At 35.5% G+C, this 14,860-nt stretch overlaps 1 pseudogene; it reads right to left on the minus strand.

Annotated features, from left to right (window-relative positions):
• Positions 1 to 13,089: 13,089 nt before the first annotated feature.
• Positions 13,090 to 13,554, minus strand: LOC122899879 (annotated as a pseudogene).
• Positions 13,555 to 14,860: the final 1,306 nt, after the last annotated feature.

Consider the following 14,860-nt stretch of genomic DNA (forward strand, 5'->3'; position numbering starts at 1 on the left):
TGAGGCAGGGAGTCTTTGGACCACACTTGGAAAAACAACGAGGGAGAAGAGTTATGAAAAACTCTTTCTTCCCACTCATCACACCCACTCTCTCAGCAAATCCTATTGGTTTTATCCTCAAGCAATATCTAGAATATGACTTTTTTTTTTTTTTGCCATGTTTACTGTTGTCAACCAAATCTAAGTCATCATTATTTCTTGTTTGGATTCTTGTATCACAAACTTCCTTCCTAGTCAGTCTGCTTCTGCCCTTGTCTCATACCATCCATTCTCAATACAGTAGCCAGAGGGAATATGTGAAAACCTTAGATCATATAACACCTTTCTACCAAACCCTCCAATGATCTCTGTACTTCTCCTCCTTTCTCACTACCTACCTACATCAGCCCCCAGCTGTTTCTCCAAAACTAGACGTATGCTCCATCCTCAACACCTGCCCAGACTGTTTTTTTTTCAAGTGGTGTAATCTTCCCCCAGAGAGTGACATGATGTTCAGCTTCATCTTCTGTAGATCTTTCCTTAGCCACTGCCTCCTTAGTGATCCCTTCTACAGAGACTTTACTTAAAATTCTAACCTTCCTGTCTGGGGCTGCCTGTCTCCCATATGCCATCCAACATATTGTACGTTTTACTTCTTTACTTTACACCTTTCCCACATGAAAGTACCATGGAGGCAGGGATTTGTATCAATTTGCTGTATCCTCAGGTTCTAAAAGAGTGTCTGCCTTGTTGTAGGTTCTTGGTAAGTATTTCTTGACCAGAGAAATGAGACCCAGACTCCCATTTTGAATTTGGCAGATAATGGGTGAGGACCGTCAAACATTTCTTGTGTGCAGAAACAGTTGCCAGGAGTATAAATATAAGACTTGCCTCCAGAAAATGGTGCTATATGATGGGAGGAAGAATAAAGCAGAAATTTCAGTCTCAACCAATGACTTCAATACAAACGATCCTAAGAAAAGGCAAGGAGGGGCGCCTGGGTGGCTCAGTGGGTTGGGCCGCTGCCTTTGGCTCAGGTCATGATCTCAGGGTCCTGGGATCGAGTCCCGCATCGGGCTCTCTGCTCAGCGGGGAGCCTGCTTCCTCCTCTCTCTCTCTGCCTGCCTCTCTGCCTACTTGTGATCTCTCTCTGTCAAATAAGTAAATAAAATCTTTAAAAAAAAAAAAAAGAAAAGAAAAGGCAAGGAGAAGATTGGTACTGTTGTGAGAATGGGTAGGTACATGGGTGAAAATCCAGTTGAAAAGGTTCAGAAGAGATTCCAGAAAACCGCATTTTGCAGCTGAGTTGCCCCCTGCAAGAAACAGATGCGCTTTACTTCAGGTTCTACTGTTCATCATCAGCTGGAGCAATTTGAGGAGACTGGATCCCAAAGTTCCTGAAAAGGAAAGTGAGAAGGGTCTGACTAGCGGTGGTTCAAATTCACTCTTTAGGAAGCATTGGCTCTAAAAGAGAATGTAAAGCAATTTTAGATATACTTGAACTTGATTTTTATAAAGTAAGAGGAAATGGAGGCTTTTCTTTCACCTTAATCTTCTCATTCAAAAAAATTCATCTGATGTTATGTATATAAAGCTTTATTTTGTGGATTGAATAGTAGGCTATTCTTACAAAGATGCAGATTTTAACTACCAGAGGATACTTTTTAGAGAGGAAAACAAAGCTAAACTGCATGGTTTATCTGTCCTTCTGTGGATGAAGTGTTTGGCTTGATCTCAAAGGAGTGTGCTCGATTCCACACCCCTTAGTTAATTTGATCATTTAAGTAAACGTGAATTCGAAAGCAATCAGTGAATATTCAGCTCAATGTCAGAAACATCACCTCCATGTTAGGTTTGTCACATTTCCAAAAGGAAGAGTTGATGAATGCTGAAAGAGTTGAAGCTTTTAAATCAATTAGAATTTTAAAATCTAAATTATTGTCAGGAAAATCAGTTCCTGCACACATTGAGATTCTTACAGTTTAACACAATAAAGAATTCAGTTTCTATTCAATGTAAAATCCATTCTGTCAACCTGAATCGGCCACAAGAACACAAGTGTTATTTGGGGCCTTCTTACACTGGATGGAAGATTGGGCTAGATCAGGCAAGGAAAGGCAACTTGTAAGGTCCCTTCCAAAACAAAGATTATTTAAATCCTATTATTTTATATTGAGATAATCTGATTATTCTGATTCCCTCACCTCCCGTTTTTCTGCTTAACTATGTCCTATCTTAAATCAGCTTATTGACAAGGGAGAGTGAGACTAGTAACTGTCAAGATGACAGATTGAACTTTCAGACTTCAGGCTTATTATAGTTTTATGTGAATATGAGATGATAATAGCAGGTAATATTTCTGTAGCACTTTACGTTGTGCAAAGCACTTGCAGGACCATTATTTCGTTTGATATTTCCTCAACTCTGTGATTCACTTATTACTATCACAACTCATTCCCTGATAGAGAAATGGAATTCAGACATTCCACCAGACATACAGCCTGTAAGTCTTAGAATTAGGAATCAGACCTAGTTCTTCAGATTCCCCTTCTCTGTCCTACAATATCTCGATTTTATTTGCCCTCCTCCCCTTCTCCAAGAAAAGCAATACTGTAGGAGAAATAATGTTGTTATCCCTTTTTACAGATAAAGTCACAAAGATTGTAGGTGATAGAAGTGGGAATTAAATCTGGGCATACTGCCTAAAAAGCCTGGGTTCTTTCATCTGTAATGTATACTCGACAGTGGGTAGTTTTATTACTGTTTGTGATGTGAGGAAGACCTAAAAATCTAAAGGTAGCAGCTGGGGTTAGCAGATAATGAGAGAGAATAAAATTAAGAAGACTATGGAATCCAGGCTTTCTCTCTTTAGGCCACTGACTACCCACATCCCACCATGTATTCCCAACCCCAGCCCTAGTTAACACTGGGAAGTGTTGACACAAGAACATAAATTGAGATTTCCAGGGAAATTAACATGGGGTGTGGAGAAATTCCACTTCTTTCTGCTTTGACATCTCTTTTTTTCTTCCCCCGTTAGTCTATGAGCTCCTCAGAGGTCACAAAGCTATATTTTGTCTTTATATTTCACACTTATAATAAAAATAGCTAACAGTTGGGGAGACAACTTAAACTTCTTAGTGTCAAATGTAAAATTCTTTACATCTGTTGGTTCATTTCATCTTTGTCATAACCCTGTAAAATAGGAATTATTATCCCTTCCCCCTTCTTCATTTTAAAGATGAGGAAATGAGGTGCATAAAGGCTAGGTAACTTCTTTAAGATTACAAAGCTAGTATATAGCAGAAAAGGAAGAAAGAAGGAAGGAAGAAAGGAAGGAATGGAGGGAGAGAGGAAGGAAGGGAGGAATGAAAGAAGGGGGGTGGTGGGAGGGGAAAGGAAGGGACAGAGAAAAAGAGAGAGGGAGGAAGAGAAAGAAGGAAAAAACAAAAGGAAGAAGAGAGAGATGGAGGGAGGAAAAAAGGAAGGAAGAAATGGAGGGGAAAAGAGGAAGAAAAGGAAGGAGGGAAGGAAGGGAGGAAGTCATAGGCAAATGAAAGCTCAGAGTTAAGAGCCTCAGAGTGTTTCTCTTCAGGGTCATGTGACTAACACCTCACAGATCACTAGTACAATGGAAGTATGGGAAAGCAAGAGAGGACTGGTCTTCTGTACCTCTTGACCATTAGAGTGCATGCTGTTAGAATTTTTTTTAAGCCACCCATCCCCCATGTTGCACAAAGCCATAACGGAAAGGAATGAAGTGTCTTGCTTGAACACACAGAATTCCTATCTGCAATGTAGCTTGCTTTCCTTGAGGGTTTGATATGATGTTGTTGTACGTTAATGTCAAGTCCGAATATGCTCATGAGAGCGTAGGTCACTCTGCTTATGCTTGAGACCTGATTAGTTTAACATTTATCATTACTCTTTTCCTCCTCTGCAGTCTTTAGAACTCCACTAGGTTTGGGCTCCATTCTGTAGGCATTGTGGCACAGTCAAGGTGATGGGTCTGCAATCAGACACTTTTAGAGCACAATCAAGCCTCGGTCGCTTATTTGCTGTGTGATTGCTGGGCAGGTCTCTTCATTGCAGATTCGGTTTTTTACCTTATGCTACCTGCATACTGGAGTTTTTATAAAGATTAACTAAAATGTAAAGAAAAGCACTATGTAGCCAGAGAAACACTTTGCAAATTTAAGGTATTATGTCCAACCTCATAGAAATTTCTGCCTTGAGTTTACATTTCTTCCTTGTTTAGTTTAGTTTACTTCAGTTTTGTTTTCGTGTGTTTGCCTCCTCTTAATGTGCTCCCAATTATTTTTCAAAAAACATACATGCCTGTGAGTGTACTATAAATAGTATTTGAAAGCACATAGTTTCTTTCTTGACTACTTTCAATACATATTTCTGATGAACCATTCACCTCTTATTTTTCTTTATTTACAGAAATCTTCAAAAGTAAAAAACATCAAAAATAATGAGATGCCACTGAAGCCAGCTGGGCAGTGAACATAAATGTTGCAGTGGAAAAGTAAGCTTAGCCTTCAAGTGAAGACAACTATTCCCAACAGACCTCAGAAGAAACTGGCCACTGCAAAGAAAAAAAAACCCTCAAAAGTTTTAACAGATAATACTTAAAGAGAAACCTATGATATGGGATTCACATAGTCTATTCTGTTGTGCCCAAATCTGTATATACTGCTGTATTGTGACTTAGGACATATTTATTTAATGTGCATACTTTTTTGCAGTTCTTACTGTCCCTTCCACTCATGAGGCAATTGAAAATTAATTTTATCTTTCAGTTTCTGAGTAAAAACCAGTGGAAAGGGGCGCCTGGGTGGCTCAGTGGGTTAAGCCGCTGCCTTCGGCTCAGGTCATGATCTCAGGGTCCTGGGATCGAGTCCCGCATCGGGCTCTCTGCTCAGCAGGGAGCCTGCTTCCCTCTCTCTCTCTCTGCCTGCCTCTCCATCTACTTGTGATCTCTCTCTATCAAATAAATAAATAAAATCTTTAAAAAAAAACAGTGGAAAATAGAATGAAAGCTCAGCAAATATTTTCAGTTTTTCAGGATTTGTTTTGCCATTTTTCTAGAATTATCATCATTTGTGCTAAAACTAACTTCAAAAAATAATTATAACTGAGAGTGATTTGAGATACCTAAGTATCTTATCTGATCTCCTTGGAGCTGTGAAAATTAGTTTGATTTCACATTTTCAGTTTGTTTGTAAATAAGTGTTTGAGGCTTAATAGCCAAAACTATCATGAATCATGGGAATTCTCTATAACTTTCTCCCCTGATTCCTAACAACCAGAGTTCATAACTGCAGTATCACTGAAAATCTGATAATATGCTGTATTTTTAATGTACTGTATACTAGATAACACTTTAGATGGATGCTTGTTAAGATTATAAGAAAACAATCTCATTTATGTATTGTTATGTATTAAGTTAGAGGGACAATATTATTTTGCCTCTAGCAAAATGAAGAGACAGAGAAATGATCTTGTTAGTTACACAGGAATTTAATGGCAAGCTTTGGGCTTTGTTCATAGGTCATGCTCCATACAAAAACTGTTGGTTAATCCCCTATCTCATGATTATTTTGTATTAGATAGAAAACTTTTTCATTGGTTTAGTACCAAAGAATTTTGGAAGACAACAAATCATGAAACATCTCAACAGGAAAACAAAAACAAAAACGCAGTAAGAGATCTTTCACACAGTGTTTATATTCTGATTATAGCTTACTTCCCCTTACCTGTTTTTCTTTTTAAGCGGAAATGAATTCTGATTTCCAATACCCTAAAGATCATTTAGTGACTTGATGTGATGTTATAGTTTGTTATTTATAACTTCTGAATTTTCTGAGATGGTTTCACCTTTACTTATTTTTCTGGTTTGTGCCCATAAGAACAAGAACTTTTCAAAGCTTAACATCCCCACATTTGAATTCCACAGAAAATCCTTTCTCAACTGAGCAATGTTGGCAAACTCCTAAAACTCATAGGCCAATTTTCTGTTTTCCAAAAAACAGTGAATATTTAGTGGTTTTCATTTGGTATATGAGAACAATAAAATTATTACTTTTAGTAAGTACAGTCCTTTGATAGGAAAATAAAGAGAATGCATACCTTAGGTTTGGTCATTAACCACCTGGGTCTTTCTAGGGGACATCGTCTATAAACATCTCTAACTTAATACAAATCCTTTTAAGTACTTTGCTTTGAAAAGTGTTAATCAATGTCAAGTTCATCTGTGGAAGATTTTGGAAGGTTGAAAATAAATTTTCTAACTTTCTTTTGTGTGTATGTGTATGTGTGTGTCCTTTATCATGTTTAACTGTGGAATGACTCATCCTATAAAAACTAAGTTAAAATTCTTTAACTGGAATTGAATTCAGCTTTTCACACTAAGAAGAAGGCCTCCTGTGTTAAAGAAGCCACAAGCAGGGACCCAGAATTTGCCCTTCTGCTACAAGCAGGGATCCAGAATACTGGACACAATGACCAAAGTTCACAGTATGGTCAGGCTGTATAGATAGCTGCCAAACTCCCAATTATTAGTATTGCCCTCCTCTTAATAGAATCAGGCAAGCAACTTTATGAAGGGGATGAAAGGGAGTGAGAAATGAACTGAAGGTAAATTTTTTTTTGAGATGTGTTTGGCTCTTATAATCAGGACTTTAATATAAAAAGTGTTTGTTTTAAGATCAAGGTAAACATTAATGAGACTTCTGGATGTTTATCCAAAGGCTCAAGATACATGTACTTCTAAAGGGAAGAGGATATATGAAGTTTGTGGGACTATCTCCCAAGAAGCTGGAATACTAACAACTGAATCTGATAGAATGAACATATAAAAATACTTCCACAATTTTACCACTTCTATTGCTTCCACTTGTACTAACCCTATAGCCAGTATCCTATTCTCGCTGCCAATCAGTCTATTCTTAATGAAGTGGCCAGCACGATCTCATTAAAACACATTTAAAAAAAAACACATGATTTTACACCACATTGATTCCCACCTCACTCAAGAGTAAAAGCCCAAATTCCTAAAATGATCTACAAAGCCCCACATGATTTATTGCCGTCACTTCTCTGGCCTCTTCTCAGTCAATGATCTCAAGTCATGCTGGCCTCCCCACTGCTCATCTGACACGCCATGACAGTCTAGCTTCAAGGCCATCACATTTGATTTCTCTCTGTGAGAAATGCTTTTTCCCAGATATCCACACACCTCAGTCCCTTGGGTAATGTACAAATGCCTGCCCAGAAGACACTTCTTCAAATTATAACCTCAACCCCACTTGGTTCTTCCTATCTCCTTCCACACTTTATTTGACTTTCCTCCCTAAGGATTGTTCCTATCTAACATGTTATATATCTTCAAATCTTTGAGGGGGGCACTGATTTCTGCCAATACATGTGGGATATGATTTGTTCTATGTTCACAATATTGGTCAGAAGAAAGTGAAGAAGGGGTTCAAAGGATTCATCCCAGGTTTTTCTAATAGAATAGCTCTTGCTCCAGAGACCAAGGGACCATTGCTGTGGTTCCAAGAGCCACTATGTATGTCTATTTTGATTATAACTTGAGAAATGAGGGAACGACCACTGTAGTGTCTATGGAGCCAGTAAGTTTACCGTGAAATAGACTTGGCCAAGAAGACTCCATCTATTACTTGATCTACTTTATGAAAGGATAAACTCAAGCAATCTGTGCATGGATGCTATTCTTATTTATTTCATACTCTGTCATTAAGGTACTGAAGCCATGCTAAAGAATGGGAGCTAGCTACATACCCCTTTAGGTGACCAGAAAGATACTTGTACTGAGGGGCTCTAGCCTCTCTGGCTTCCCTATTCTGATGTGACTGACACTCTTATCACCTTCTTGTGATTTCTTAGAAGAGTAAAAATGATTGGGCACATGAGATGCTGCACCTGCATGTCTGAAGCTTCCAGAGTTATCCTTCTCACGTAGTGCCCCTATCTGCTTTCTCCCCTTTTTTAAAGCTGAATAAACTTGATGCTGGGTGAACCTATGGTGTCTCATATATTTGATGGACAACTTGAAAGAGAGATTCAGTGGTGTTTTCCTTGCAAGAATACAAAGGAAACAAAAAATATATAATAATTCTTTTTAATTTAGACACAGTAGAAGAGAAAGTTAATGAGATGGTAGACCTTAAGTTATGCAGAACACATCAAAGAAGGAGAACAGAAAATATAAGAAAAGATGTTAAAAGATGTTGAGATGAGTTCAAGAAGGCATTGCATTTATGTAATTAAATTAAGAGAGTGGTATAAGGCTGATGTGAGGCAATATTCAGAGATGATATGTGAGAATTTTCTAGAATTGATAAATGATTCTGATTCTCAGATATTAAAAGTATAGCATATCTCAAAAAAGATAAAAAAGTAATTTCCCAACACATCATATTATAGTAAAATTTGAGAAGATGAGTACAAAGATAAGGCGAGGGCAAAACAGTAGACTTTTCTAAGGTCAAAACAGAAATTAAAAGCCAGGGTTCTAGGAAAAATCTCTCAAGAAATGTGAACCAAATTAAGTAATTTTTAAAAATATGTATGAAGACTTTCACAGGTAATCAAAACGAGGACTTGCAGTGACTTGAATTTTCAATACTAAACTACACAAAGGGTGTACTCTAAGAAAGAAAATAAATCCAGATATAAAGATCTGAGAATCAAGAAGGAATGGTTGTGCTAAAAGAGAATTTACAGAATGGGAGAGGATTTTTTGCATATATACATTCAACATAAAAATTATATCCAGAACATAAAAATAACTCCTACAAACCATTAAGTAAAAGGCAGACAACCTAATTTTAAGAGAAGTTAAAGGACTTAAGCAGGCATTTCATGTACAAGGATATCTAAATGGATAATGAGCATATGTAAATGTGCTCAAAATCATAGCAGTCTTTAGGAAAATGCAAATTAAAGCCACAATGACATGCACCATTACAAATCCACCAGATGGCTAAAATTTAAAGAAAAAAATGAAAAGAATAAGTTTTGAAGAAAGTGTGGAGCTATCAGAACTCACACATATTGCTGGTAGGAGTATAATGTGATACATTTACTTTGGCAAACTGCAGTATCTACTAAAAATAATCATATACCTACCTCTGACCCAGAATTTCCACTCATAGGTGTAAATCTAACAAAACTGAATGCATTAGACTACCAATAAGACATGTACAAAGATGTTTGTATCAGCCTTACTCATAACAGCTCCAAAATGGGAATAATCCATGCCCATGAACTGTACACCAGACAAATCCTGGGAAATGAGGCAGCAACAATTTGAGTGCTATGATACACACAACAATGTGAATATATTTCAAAGCCACAGTGTTGAATAGTAGAAGTCATATATGCTGGGGGCACCTGGGTGGCTCAGTCAGTTAGATGTCCAACTCTAGATCTCAGCTCAGGTCATGTCTTCAGGGTTGTGAAATCAAGCCCTGCCTGGGCACATTGGGCTCTGTGTTGGCATGGAGCCTGCTTAAGATTCTCTCTCTCTGCCTCTCCCTCTGCTCTTCCCCCAACCTCTAAAAATATATGCTCTCTGATTCCATTTATATTAATTTTAAGAACAGGCAATACCACTTTATGTTAATAGAAGGAAGTATACTGTTTGCAGCATTGAGGTTGGTATGACTGGGAAGAGATACAATAGAGCTTTCTGGGGCCCAGGAAGTGTTAATATGTCTTAATCTCTGTTCTGGTTACATGAGCATATACATAGATATAAAGTCATTGAGTTTTACATGTAACAGTTGTGTGCTTTGTTGCATGTATATGATAAAACAAGAGAAAGATAAGAATAACTTTCAGAACAGTACTTACCCCTATGGTGAAATTTGAGGTGGGATTGGGATGGGAACCTAAGAGACTTTGAGTATATCGGTAATCTTCTATTTCTTATGCTTGTGTGTGTGTCTGCGTATGTTTTTTATTCTTGTATGTATTTATATGATATGTATATTATATCATGTTATATTAAGATTTTGTATATATGAAATATTTCATAATAAATATAAGAAAAATGATACAAGTAAAACACTGCTATTTGATGTGGCTAACAGAGGAAGTAGATATTCAGCAAACCTCCTTCAAAGTGCACATTATAATCCCCTGCAAGCACTTTATTTTATTGTATGTAATGTTAGGCACATACTTTTGCTCTGCCTTTGCTCTACTACTCTGTTAGTAGGCATATACTTTTATCTTGCTGGAATGCATTTTTCCCTTGGGATAATCTCATAAATATTTTCATATATTTATCCCACATACTAATAAAAGATAAGAAACACATTTTCTTCAGCATGTTTCTTAAGATGCCCCCAAATCTTTTTGTTAAAAATAAATGCCTTCTACAATGTATGCCAAATTCTTATCTTATACAGTATTCAAAAGTAAAAGCTAAACTCTTTAGTCCGTGTTATCAAAGTATTTAACAAATAATGGTATTTATACATTTTTAGACATAACCCTGATATTTAATTGAATTATTTTTATTTCTTTTTGTACAATATGAGGAAACCTCAAGCTTGGGCTGCGTATTTACAGTGAAGATTAAGATGCGTGAGGAATTCTTATTTCTAAGTTAGAGGTTGATAGTGAAATAGTGGTAAAATTGTTTTAAGTGGTCATATCCTTGACTAAACTCATAGTAGGCCTTTGGGGAAGAATGGCCAAATCTTTTCTCATCTCTCATTACATGCAAATAATTCCCTGATAATAATTTCATCTGGATTACTGGTTCATATTTTAAGTATTAAAAAGTAAAAACTATCCATTTTTTTCTCATTTAGATTCTAAAAGCCTAAAATATTAATTCACTTTATCAGAGTCTGTTACAAATATGTTTTATTTATGAGAGTGAGAATTAGACCATATATTTTGTTTTATGTTACTTTTGGTGATTTTGTCATTGTAGAATGTTTTAAGTAACGGAGTTATTTTATTTTGATGTATGTATGAAAAGATGTACTCAAAAGACTACTACATCCTATTCTCACAACAAAGTATAGGGAAGGGAAATTTTGAACATGGGTTTAGAAAGTCTTGGAACAACTTGATAACCCAGGACTAATAACCCACAAGCCATGGAAATTAAAGGTGAAGTTAGACTTCAAATAAATCTATATATACAGGACTGTTAAAGTGGGGAATAAATAAAACTGCTAACAAGGTGCTTTCAAATTCCATATGGATACTAATACTGGGAATTTGGGCATAGGAAACTGGAATTTGTGGGGAATCTGGGGAAATCTCCAAATCACAAGTTTTTCTTATATTTTAAAATGATAATTTATCCATACGCTTGAAAATAATAATAAATGCCCATAATAATAAATAGGAAATAATTTTGTGTGACAGAATTTTAGTTTCAAAGGTTTTTAGTTAAAAAATAAAGAGATGATAATAAATGCTTGATTTATTATTCTTAAGAGACAATATATTGTGATAAAATGTAAAAATGTTTACTTGAAATAGATATTTGATTATTAGAAAAAAAGTCAAAGAAGGGAACATTAATGAAATAAATGTTAAATAAAAATCATTAAAATTAATTGATAATAAAACAATTATTTATTACTTAACATTAATTATTCTTAAAATCAAATTTTACAACACAAAAGGCAGCAATTGTCCTCATCCATAGTCTTGATCTTTGTTCTGAGACAAATATTCCAGGCATAGAAAATATTGCATTAATGTTGGTTGAATTATTAAGATGAATTTTTAGGGTACATGTTGTTTCCTATACACTCATTTCAATAGTGAAAATATTTTGTCACCTTGATTTTGATATTGTTTAGGCTGTATTAGATTTAGATCAGTTTCTAACTTCATGTTGGGGTATTCAACAACATTCTTGTCTTCTTTTTGCACTTCTTCTGTTAAAGTAGCTACAAAGAACTATAGCTTAGAGCAAATATTTAATCACTGGAAATGCCAAGCAGCATTACTAAGATACTGTAACATTTCAACTTCTGGGTGAGGTTAACAGTACTCCACAGAATCATATGCCAAAACTGACAACTAGCAGTTTTAATGCTTCTGAAACTTGATATTTTTTAACTTATTCATCAATTTATATAAAGTGAACTATGCATGTAAACTTGTTAATTTTAATTTTATTTGCAAGAAAACCTCACCATTAACCACAATCAGGCCACAAACACCCAATTACCATCTGGCAACAGCAACAAGAAAGCATGAATGATTAGATTTGGCCCCTTGTCTCCTACCTGCTCCTGTTCTGATTCACAGATATGTCCGCCTTAAAGTTTGACTCAGTGATGACAAAACATAGGCTTAAACATAAATTATGAGGAGCAAAGGAGAAGGCTTTTCCCTGATTTCTGCAAGTATAAAACTTACCAATACTTATTTTAAAATACTATTTTAAATGTCTTGCTCAGTAAATTCATTTTAGGATACCAACCATTTATGTCATTTCTGGAGAGTATATTTAAACCAATCATAAATGGGAATTTTAGTAAAATTTTAAATTTTATTTTAAATTGAATAGTATGCCCAGAATTATAATCTATATTTTAAATTATCCTAATTTATTTTCTTTAAAGTAATTGGAAATTTCCCCACTGGAAAAAAGGAATCTCAGTTTTTATTTTTAAGTGTTTCTGTGACCAGTTAGGTTCCCATTCTAACAGCTGGCAGGTCTATTAATTACATTTAATGATAAAATTACACTGATCTATTTAGTCATTCAATTAAGATAAAAAGCTTAATCTTTCAGATTTCATTAACTACTTTTAATGATAAAATTATAAGGATCTATTAGCCACATAATTAAGATAAAAAGTCTAAAAATCTTATGGATTTCATTACTTATTTTTAGAAATTTTCTGGATAGTAAGAATGGTATGGAACTTAAAATATATTGTATGAATAATTAATTCTTGTCTTATAATACCAAAGATCAGAACAAATTCTTGGGAAAATGTTAAACCAAATATATTTTATTTTATGCATCATATCATTATTTTTAATGTCCAGCATTTATAATACGAGGGCTAGAGCTTTCTCCCCAGCTCAAGTTTATACATTTTCAATTGGCTTCTAAAGCCAATAGGAATACTTCTTGTCTAATTTGGTTTCTGGGAAGACTTCTTCAGGTCTTCAAAGGTCACTAGTCAAATGGAATTAAGTTCTTCATCTTCTCCAGCTCTTTTTTATATTCCTCAATTCTGGCCTTTTAGAAAGACAAAGGTCAGCACAACTGTTCACATCTTCTTTTTGTTCAGCATCCATCCCAACATATATTTACTCTTGGCACGGGAACCTTCAGGGCACTAAACTTCTTCTCAAAGTCATCTACCAACCCAGCATTTGCCACATTGGCTTTCTAGTAAGCCCAGTCGATAACAAGTGGTTTCTCCGGATAGTAGCCAATTTGGAGGTAGGTGTCTCTTTCCAGGATTTCGAGGAGTCAAAACTGGCCTTCTGGTTTCGGGATATGATCTCTCCGAAAGTTACCCAGTCAAAGAATTTTAGAACAAGTTTTCACCTAGCCGTCTTGAGATCCTTCACCGATGGCCCACAGTCTACAGCAGCAAGGAATGGCTAAACCAAATTTATTTCAGTTAATTTATATCACCATTAAACAAGTATAAAACAACAATTTTTAAATATATGCAAAGTCAATGACAGTAAAAGACAAAGAAAAATGAAATATATTTATATATTTACTTTTACAACAGCTTTGTTGAGATATAATTGATAGAGAATAACCTGTACATCTTTACAATGGAAAGTTTGATTAATTTGGACATATATTTAAACCCTAAAACCACCATCTCTATCAACATAATGAACATATCTATAATGCCAAGAAATTTCTTCATGTACCTTTGATTTGGTCTTCTTATTTTTCTCGGTCACTTCTTTCTGACTGCTTTCTGTCCTCTTTCTATCACTATGAATCAGTTTGCATTTTTCCAGACTTTTTATAAGTGGAGTCACAGAGTCTATACTTCTTTCTTTTATTTCTGTGTCAGAGTAATTATTTTGAGAGTCATACATGCTATATTGTCTATATAAATTTTTTAACCTTTGTCTTGCTGTGTTCCACGGTGTGGATATACCAAAAGTTGTTTATTCATTCACAGGTTGATGGACATTTTTATTATTTCCAGTTTTTGGCTATTACAAATAAAGCTACTAGGAACAACTGTCTACAAGTTCTTCTATTATATATGCGTCTATTTCTGATGGGTAAATATCTAGGAATGACATGTCTGGGTCCTACAGTAGGTATATATTTAACTTTTTACAAAACTCTCAAAATGTTTCCCAAAATTATCCTATGTTCATTTCAATCAGCTGCATATGAGATTTCCAGTTGTTCCCCATCCTTGGTGTGCTTAATCCTGAGTGTGTGTGTGTGTGTGTGTGTGTGTTGCATTGTGTCACTATGCATAATTTTCAGCTACCATGGTTTAGTTAAATAATACCAAATAATAACACTCCCCTAATAACACAGTTCAAATTTTAGTATCACAGTCAATGAGCTAAGTTTACAAAGTGCAAACAGGGCTGCTAGCTCTTCATTCCACAAATCTCTATGTAAAGAACACATGTACATATTGATCAGTGGCTAATCACGTCATTTCTTTTGAAATATGTTGGTGGCTGCTCATTCACGGCACATCTGTCATTCCTTGTGTTCACACAGGACAGCCACGCATGTAATTGTGTTGCTCCCTGGTCTCCCAGTGATAAACTCAACTGACATTTAGAAAATTAGATAGTTCAAAATGGGTGTCAAAGATGCCAATAAAAATGAGAATGCAGCAAAGAAATGAAAGGC

This window comes from Neovison vison, chromosome 1 (genome assembly GCF_020171115.1).
Source record: "Neovison vison isolate M4711 chromosome 1, ASM_NN_V1, whole genome shotgun sequence".
NCBI lineage: Eukaryota > Metazoa > Chordata > Mammalia > Carnivora > Mustelidae > Neogale > Neogale vison.